This window comes from Saimiri boliviensis, chromosome 2, assembly GCF_048565385.1.
Source record: "Saimiri boliviensis isolate mSaiBol1 chromosome 2, mSaiBol1.pri, whole genome shotgun sequence".
In the NCBI taxonomy this organism is placed as follows: domain Eukaryota; kingdom Metazoa; phylum Chordata; class Mammalia; order Primates; family Cebidae; genus Saimiri; species Saimiri boliviensis.
Genome location: NC_133450.1, coordinates 38,442,481 through 38,452,271, shown reverse-complemented (window position 1 = coordinate 38,452,271; position 9,791 = coordinate 38,442,481). Strand labels below are relative to the sequence as shown.

Genomic DNA, 9,791 nt, shown 5'->3' with positions numbered 1-9,791 from the left:
TTTCGTTTGTTATAAAATTCATAAAGGTGACGCTGTGTTTCTGTGCCGTCTTTTGTGTGGTATCTTATGTGCATGTTCTCCTTTTCTCTGCAATCCTCTCTTACATATGGCCCTTGTCAGGCACCCCAGGCAAACCACTGCCCTCAGGGTAATGCAGTCCCAGCCCTGCAGTCCCTTCTTCTTGAGCCTCACACATTCTGTCTCTTCGGGCATCAGCTGAGATCACTGCATTTTCCCTTAGCTCAGGCTTTTGCTGGCTCTGTAGGGGGAAGAGGCAAATTCTGACACGTGAATGGGGCTACAGTAGAAGCAGGAGAACGCCGGCTTCCTTCCATCTGACGGCAAATGTACATCACCACCACCAAATAATGTAGATTTCTTCAGAAAACCCTCCAGTCTGGTCTTCTTTACTTTTCACAAAAAATGCATATTTCTCTTATTATTATAGCTTGGCCCCTATTTTCCTGCCTGAATTTCATGACAAAGAACTCCCCACCACACACACATTAACTGAAATGCCCCTACCCTGGGGAACAATTTGGAACCAAAGACACTGTGCTCGAATAACATACATGGATGTCAATGCTCCTCCCCAGTACAGTAGAGATGGATAATTCAGCCCATTCTCTACAATAGACCACCCGTTCTACAGGAGAGCCCGTTGCCCTCCCTTTTGTAAAGAGATAAGAAGAGACTCTGTTCTTATTTATCCGGCAACACAACAGAACAAGCCATATTAGAGAAAAGCAGGAAAAATAATGATGTTAATAAGTCAATGATAAAGACTGTTCCGTGCCCCACAGTGGCCCTTAGGTGACAATGAGGTGATAGAGATCATTTAATCCAACCAGCTTATGTCAAAAATAAGAAACCCAAGACACTTGGGTGAGGCTCACACAAGACAGAGCTAGCCTGAGGCAAAGCAAGGGTAAGAAGTCGCTGACATTTAGTCATTTGTAGCATCCACTACACCAGCTGTTCTCAAAGGGTGATCCATAAACCCCTGAGGGTTCCTGCCATTCTACTGAGGTATTCCTGAAGTCAAAACTACTTTTATAATAATAATATAATGTTTTTTGCCTTTTTCACTGTGTCGCCAATTTGCACCAATGGCGGGTAAAACTACTGGCATTTTAGCATGAACCAAAGCCTGAGCATCCAACTGTACTAGTCATCGCTGTCACACACTTGCAGGAAAAACAAATGTCAGTTTCACTTAAACAAATGCCCTTAGGCTGGGTGCCTTGGCTCACCCCTATAATCCTAGCACTTTGGGAGGCCTCAGCCGAGGTCACAGGATCACTTGAGGCCAGGAGTTCAAGACCCTTCCCCTACTTTAAAAATTAATTCTGTTGAATATTGACAATTTTCAAAATAATCTGTGTGCTACGCTTTTGGTGTGACCCCCCCAGAGTTCTTGTGTTAATCCCCATTGCAACAGTGTTGAGAAGTGGGACTTGGCAGAGGTGACTACGGTCATGGGGGCTCTGCCCTCATCAATGGATTCATGCCATTATCGCAGGAGTGGGTTATTTATCGCAGGAGTGTGTTCCTGATGAAAAGGAGGGAGTCGGCCTCCTTTCTTCTCTTGCACATGCTGCTGTCTCACCCTTCTGCCTTCTGCCACGGGATGACGTAACGAGAGGGCCCTCCCCAGATGCGGGCCCCTTAACTTCTCAGCCTCCAGAACTGTAAAAAATACATTTCTTTTCTTTATAAATTATCCAATCTGTGATATTCTGTTATGAAAACACACAACAGACTGAGACACTGTAAAAAATGAGAAGTATGCATAAAGTACTTCTGCTGTGTTCCAACTATGATAGTTATCTCTAGGAAAAACACTTAGGCGATTATTTGAGTTGTAAGTTGAACAAGCCACTTTTTTATGGAGCATCTTTTTTTTTTTTTGATTGAAAGAACAAATGACAAAGAATGCTATTTCAGACTAAGTGTTTGGCAGACATTTTCTTAAAAATGAACAAAGGGAGCCTGTCACTTCAGGGAAAACAACTGATAGTATTTGTTGCTGATGATAAAATTTGAGCTTTCAAGCAAAAATTAGAATTTGGAAAAACTTTTGTTTACCACTGTGGAGCTTGACAGCTTCTCAATACACAGGATTTTTAATGAAATATGTTGGTGATATTAACAAGTGTGATTTTTTTCCTGGTAAAAATAAAATATGTCAACATTTAAAATACCTGCATAATTCAAAGACAAATGTTTTCCAATGACCAATGAATGCATTGTATTACAAAATCATGCATGGGTAAAAGATCCATTCTAAGTGCACAACAAACCAATTGATTTTAATGTAACAATATGAAAAGTTCATTGACAGAATTTCGTATTTCACATTGCAACTAACCTTTAAGACACCATCAAAATAGAATATCGACAATTATCTAAGAGGACTATTAAGTACTCTTCCCTTTTCCAGCTACATATCTGTGTGAAGCTGGATTTTCTTCACACGCTTTGACCGGGACAACATATTGCAATGCACTGAATGCAAAAGTAAATATCTGAGAATCCATTTATCTTCTGTGAATGTACACATTTTAAAAATTTCAAAATATTTCACAATGTAAAACAATGCCTTTTTCAAAAATGTAGAACAATGTCATTTTTCTCGCTGAAAATTTTATTTGGGAGATGTGAAAAATAGAAATATGGGCCAGGCTCACACCTGTAATCCCAGCTACTCAGGAGACTGAGGCAGGAGAATCACTTGAACCCAGGAGGCAGAGGTTGCAGTGAGCCGGGATGGCAGCACCGCACTCTGGCCCGGGTGACAGAGGAAGACTCCATCTCAAAAATCTAAAATATTCTGGCGCCTCCACCCTGTCCCCTGCCGGTGTGCTCCGTGTGCCATGCTCTGTGTGCATTGTCCCAGATATAGCAGTTGGTACAAAGCGGAGATCTGACAAGCTTTTTTCTACTTGTGTCACTAACGGACCGTTTATCATGAGCAGCAATTCGGCCTCTGCAGCAAACGGAAATGACAGCAAGAAGTTCAAAAGTGGGAAGAGACAAGTTGTGGCCACGTTGCCGACCTCGGGCAGCAGTCAGCTTCTCCACGTAGAACCCAGAAGTAGGAGACTCAGAATTGAATCTCTTCTCCCTCCCCGCTCCTTGTCACAACACACTTGAAATATCTAAGTTCGTGGAACTTTGCTTGAGTGAGATTTTTTTGATCTTCAGCTACATTTTTGGCTTTGTGAGAAACCTTATCATCAAACACAATGGCCAGCAATGTAACCAACAAGACAGATCCTGACTCCATGAACTCCTGTGTGTTCATTGGGAATCTCAGCACTCCTGTGGTCAAGAAATCTGATGTGGAGGCAATCTTTTCCAAGTGTGGCAAAATTGTGGGCTGCTCTGTTCATAAGGGCTTTGCCTTCGTTCAGTATGTTAATGAGAGAAATGCCCCAGCTGCTGTAGCAGGAGAGAATGGCAGAATGGTTGCTGGCCAGGTTTTAGATATTAACCTGGCTGCAGAGCCAAAAGTGAACCGAGGAAAAGCAGGTGTGAAACCATCTGCAGCGGAGATGTACGGCTCTTCTTTTGTCTTGGACTATGACTTTCAAAGGGATTATGATGATAGGATGTACGGTTACAGCACGTGTACCTCCTCCTCCTCCTATTGCTTGGGCTGTAGTGCCCTCGAAACGTCCGCGTGTATCAGGAAAGAGGAAGGGGCAAAAGTGGCTTCAATTCTAAGAGTGGACAGCGGGGATCTTCCAAGTCTGGAAGGTTGAAAGGAGATGACCTTCGGGCCATTAAGAAGGAGCTGACCCAGATAAAACAAGAAGTGGATTCTCTCCTGGAAAACCTAGAAAAAACTGAAAAGGAGCAGAGCAAACAAGCAGTAGAGGTGAAGATTGATAAGTCAGAATAAGAGCCGAGCAGCAGCTCTGTGAAGAAAGATGAGACTCATGTGACGATGGAGTCTGAGGGGGGTGCACATGACTCTGTTAAGGAAGGGGACCTACTGGATGATGATGATGATAATGAAGATGGGGGGGATGACCAGCTGGAGTTGATCAAGGATGATGAAAAAGAGGCTGAGGAAAGAGAGGATGACAGAGACAGTGCCAATGGCAAGGATGACTCTTAAAGCGCATAGTAGGGTTTAGAAATCTTATCCCATTATTTCTTTACCTAGGCGCTTGTCTAAGATCAAATTTTTGATGCTCACTGTTCTCCATCTTTGTCCTTCCCATGTTCATTAATTCATGTTTCCCTGTGCCTAGTCCCATTTTCACTTCCTTTGACACTACTAATAGTTTTGTTAAGTCTTACCCTGTAACTTTTGCTTTTAATTTTGATACCTCTTTATGACTTAACAATAAAAAGAGTGTATGGTTAAAAAACAACAACAAAAGAAGTTCAAAAGTGACAGCAGAAACACCAGCCCCTCCTGAGTAATCCACCTCTGGAAGTTCCCCATCGATGTCACCGAAGGGGAGGTCATCTCCCTGGGGCTGCCCTTTGGGAAGGTCCCCAGTCTCCAGATGCTTAAGGGGAAAAACCAGGCCTTCATGGAGATGAACATGGAGGAAGGAGGCTGCCAACACACGGTGAACTACTACACCTGGGTGATGCCTGTGCTGCGCGGCCAGTCCATCTACATCCGGTTCTCCAACCACAGGGAGCGGAAGACCGACAGCTCTCCCAACGAGGCGCGGGCTGCAAACTTGGTCCAGTCGGGGAACCTGGCTTGGCTGCCTCGATGGCGCTCGTGGACACAGGGATGGCAATGATCCTTGCCCCGTGCTCAGGATCATCGTGGAGAACCCTTTCTACCCCGTGACCCTGGATGTGCTGCACCAGATTTTCTCCAAGTTCAGCACAGTGTTGAAGAACATCACCTTCTCCAAGAACAACACATTCCAGACCCTGCTGCAGTACGTGGACGCCGTGAGCGCCCAGCACACCAAGCTGAGGCTGGACAGGCAGAACATCTCCCACGCCTGCTGCACGCTGCGCAGCGCCTTCTCCAAGCTCAGCAGCCTCAACTCAAGTACGACGACGACCACACAACCAGATCGCGACTATACGCCCAGACCTGCCCTCCGGGATAGCCAGCCTTCACTGTCCAGACAATGGTGGCGGCCTTCGGCCTTTCCCTTCCCAACGTCCACAGAACCTGGCCTCTCTGGCCATCCCCTCAGCGGCGGCTCCTGGACCCCTGGCCATCCCCTCTGCGACGGCAGCGGCAGCGGCAGGCAGGATCGCCATCTCGGGCCAGGCGGGAGCAGGGCATTCTACCTTGCTGGTCAGCAACCTCAACCCGGAGACAGTCATTATTCTTTTCGTAGTCTACGTCAATGTGCAGCACGTGAAGATCCTGTGTTTTTTATTTCCTTTTTTATTTATTTATTTTTAAATTGAGATGGGGTTTCACCATGTTGCCCATGTTGACCAGGATGGTCTCAATCTCTTGACCTCATGATCCGCCCACCTCGGCCTCCCAAAGTGCTGGGATTATAAGTGCGAGCCACCACGCCTGGCCAGATCCTGTTCAATAAGAAGGAGAATGCCCTGGTGCAGATGGTAGACGGCAGCCAGGCCCAGCTGGCCATGAGCCACCTGAACCAGCACAAACTGCACAGGAAGCCTGTCCCCAACATGCTCTCACAGCACCAGAACTGCAGCTGCCCCATGAGGGCCAGGAGGACCAGGGCTTGACCAAGGGCATTGGCCACTCGCCCCTGCACCACTTCAAGGGGCCAGGCTCCAAGAACTTCCAGAACATATTCCCACCCTCAGCCACCCTGCACCCCTCCAACAGCCCGCCCTCAGTAGCCGTGTAAGATCTCAGGGTCCTCTTCTCCAGCAATGGGGGCGGCATCAAAGGATTCAGGTTCTTCTAGAGGGACCGCAAGATGGTGCTGATCCAGATGGGCTCTGTGGAGGAGGCAGTCCAGGCCTTTATTAACCTGCACAACCACAACCTCAGGGAGAAACACCATCTGCAGGTCTCCTTCTCCAAGTTCACCATCTAGGGGCACAGGACCCCCCACGCCCAGACCCCCTGGCGACAACTTCCATCATTCCAGAAAAAAAGCCACTTTAAAAAGCAGCTGAAATGACCTTAAGAGACCAGAGCTTTTATTTTATTTTTATTTATTTATTTATATTGAGATGGAGTTTTGCTCTTGTTGCCCAGGCTGGAGTGCAATGGCATAATCTCAGCTAACTGCAACCTCTGCCTCCTGGGTTCAAGTGATTCTACTGCCTCAGCCTCCCAAGCAGCTGGGATTACAGGCGCGTGCCACCACACTGGGCTAATTTTTGTATTTTTAGTAGAGAGGGAGTTTCTCTGTGCTGGTCAGGCTGGGCTTGAACCCCTGACCTCAGGTGATCCACCCACCTCAGCCTCCCAAAGTGCTGGGATTACAGGCGTGAGCCACTGCACCCGGCCCGATTTTATTTTTTTTTAAAGAGAAATCAGTTTACCTGTTGTTGTTGTTGTTTTTTTTTTTTTAAATTAAATCTAGTTCACCTTGCTAAAAATAAAAATAGATGTTATTTAGGCTGGGCACGATGGTTCCTGCTTATAATCCCAGCACTTTGGGAGGCTGAGGCAGGTGGATCATGAGGTCAGGAGTTCGAGACTAGCCTGGCCAAGATGGTGAAACCCCATCTCTACTAAAAAAATACAAAAATTAGCCAGGCGCAGCGGTGGGTGCCTGTAATCCCAGCTACCCAGAAGGCTGAGGCAGGAGAATTGCTTGAACCCAGGAAGTGGAGTTTGCAGTGAGCCAAGATCGCACCACTGTACTCTAGCCTGGGTGAGAGTGAGACTCTGTCTCAAAGAAAAAACGTTATTTATATTAACGTGTAATGGGTTTATTATGATTTTAAAATTGACAAATATTTTAAAGTTTCTGCCACTAACCTACATGCATTTTAGGAGTGTATAAAGGGGTCCTGAGACAAAAAGCTTTGAGAACTGCTGGATGACCACATCTTGCCCTCCAGAATGTGGCCTGAAGGGAAATACTTCTTTCCCTTCTGCTTAAATAACCCAATGCTGTTACTGTTTTATTTTAAAATCCAGTCTACCCTCTTCCTCTAGAACTATTAAAAAGTAAACTGCAAAAGAACCGTAGCTTCCTGAAATCAAAGGACCCAAAACAAAGAGAAGGCAAAAGCAGCGAATAAAAGGACTTCTGCAAAGACTGGCAGGCGGACCAAAGACCACTTCCCCTCCAGCCAGCCTGGTAGGAGTCGCCTATTCCTTTTTGCTTTGTTTTCACACCCAGTCACCCACTCCCACCTCCTACACCTCAACACCCATCCTGGAAAGCTATTGTTCCCCAGGGCCTCCAAACACAAAGGGACTTTATAAATCTTTGGGCTGACCCCCACCACATCCCCATTCTGAGATTACAGTACAAGGAAGGGCACTTTCAGATTGTGCTGAGCCTCCACCAGCCCCCTGTTCTCAGGCTTGGGGCTGAGATGAAAAGGGAACACCACTGTTTCTGGACTGAAAAGGAAATGTAAATCCCTTGCAGGCCAGAAGCTGCCAGAAGACCATTTCTCTGTTAGTAAACAGGGTTGCCTGAGCCATCTTTCTCCTCTTTAATAACCTGTGGGGCATCTATTGATTGCGCATGCTGGTCCCTCATAAATTAGAACAGGGATGCCTTCTGGTTGCTCTGTAGCTGCGTAGATGGTGAAATTGGCCCACTCATACTTCATGCTCATGGAGCACAGTGCATCACGCCACATAAACATGAAGAATATGTAACATCAGGCTCTGGGAATGCATGGAAAACAACCCTGGAAGCTTCTGGGCATGCTGCAGACTTTAATTAGGCAGATTCTTCCACTAGGATTGGAGACCAGCAGAAACACCAATTGCATGCCTCCTGCTGCAGCCTGTTCTGCTTTCAAATGGGAGGGAGGAGCAAGCCTTGGTGGGTAGGAGATGAGCCTGCTCCTCTCTCTACCCCATCACCAGGATGGGCACCAGCAAGCAGAAAGGAATATTCATCTCTCATGCTGTGGTAGACAGAGCACCGAGTTAGCAGTCACAAAACATTCAAAACTCCTACTTTAGCCACTTACAGCTACATGATCTCAGGTGCAAGTGCCTTAACCTTTTAGAATCACAGCATCTCATCTGGAAAGTGATCAAAGTAATTAACACCTAGCTGCTTGTGAGGCTTGAGGAAAATAAGTCCTTCCTAGTGCCCAGTATGGTCTCAGTAAATACTGAAACCGAAATTGAACTAGTTGAAGAACAGGGTGGCAGGTACAGGGCTGATACTATTTCTTTCTCCCACCTCCAAAATCTGGCATCGGGAACTTTCCACCACTACTCCTAGCCAACATTTTGCTCTTTAAGAAGTGAGGCCCTGCAATTCATAGCTTTGATATATTGGAAATGTTTCTCTTACCCTTCCTTCTTTCTGTACCCCCTCCTAAGCTGGCTCTGAATTGAAAATTCAGTTAGCAGGAAATCTCTCTCAAATGCATGGTAAACATCGAAAAACATGCTAGCATAGCTTACCATTCTACCAAAAACAGCTTGGCACCCACATGCCAACACTTGGCAGAACCTTCCGAGTTGCTCTAACTTTAAACAGGCCCTAGGCAACTAGATCCGCTTATGCTTCCCAGAGTGTGTAGCATTTCATTAACGTTTTACCACAGTCCTCTTCATCTGCCGTTGCTAGTTAAAATGAACAAGGACAATGTGGAGAGCCATATTTTGCTATTTCTGGAAATATCTGGTGTTCCAGGGAGGGTGGAGGGCATTGAATGGTACCCCCTCACTATGAAGGACATGGTTGCATCCTGGAACTCATGGATGGGTCCAGGATGTGATTGGGTGTGAGAAAAATGAAGCGAAAATGGTCTTTGCAGATGTAAAAACAAAAGATCTTGAAATGAGATGATCCTGAATTGCCTGGGGTGGGTGGGGGGGGCTTTAAATCCAAAGACAAGTGTCTTTATAAGAAACAGAAGAGGGTCGGGTGGAGTGGCTCACATATGTAATCTCAGCACGTCATAAGGCCAAGGTGGGAGGATCGCTTGAGACCAGACCAGGCAACATGGTGAGATCCCATCTTTACAAAAAATTAGCCAGGCACAGTGCCACGCACCTGTGGTCCCAGCTACTCAGAAAGCTGAGGTGGGAGAATTGCTTGAGCCTTGGAGATCGAAGCTGCAGTGTTCACGCCACTGCACTCCAGCCTGGGCAACAGAGCGAGACCCAGTCCCAAAAACAAACAGAGAGAAGAGGAGAAGGCACAGAGGGGAAGTCCATGTGAATATGGAGGCAGAGGCTGAAGTGATGCAGCCACAAGCCAAGGAACAAAAAAGTTCCCGGAAGCTGGAGAGGCCAGGGCGGATTGTCCCGTAGAGGCTTTGGAAAAAGTGGGGCCCCGCCCATACCTTGATTCTGGAGTTCTGGCTCCAAAACTGTGAGAGAATCGATTTCTGGTGTTTTAGGCCAACCATTTGGGGTCATTTGGTTATGTGCAGCATACGTAAAAATGTCTGGTAGGATACGTTCCATGGCAGATTGCTGTAGTTGCCCTGTCCATTTATCCTTCCTTTTTGGTAACAACTGACTTTTTGGGGGATGGTCACGTGCTCAGCGAAAGCCTCCCTTCCCCAGCATCCCTTGCAGGGAGGTGTGGCCGAGACTAAGTTTTGGCGAGAGAAGTATAAACAAAGAAGCGTAAGAGACTTCTACAAAGTCTCTTTATGGGAGAGTGTTACGGGTTAAAGTGTCTCTCCCCGAAATTTAGATATAGAAG

The 9,791-nt window shown here is 46.5% G+C and overlaps 2 pseudogenes; both read left to right on the top strand.

The window, feature by feature from the left end:
* Positions 1-3,162: 3,162 nt before the first annotated feature.
* Positions 3,163-4,195, top strand: LOC120363968 (heterogeneous nuclear ribonucleoproteins C1/C2 pseudogene; annotated as a pseudogene).
* A 250-nt stretch (positions 4,196-4,445) lies between these two features.
* Positions 4,446-6,017, top strand: LOC101047329 (polypyrimidine tract-binding protein 1-like; annotated as a pseudogene).
* The last annotated feature ends 3,774 nt before the right edge of the window (positions 6,018-9,791 follow it).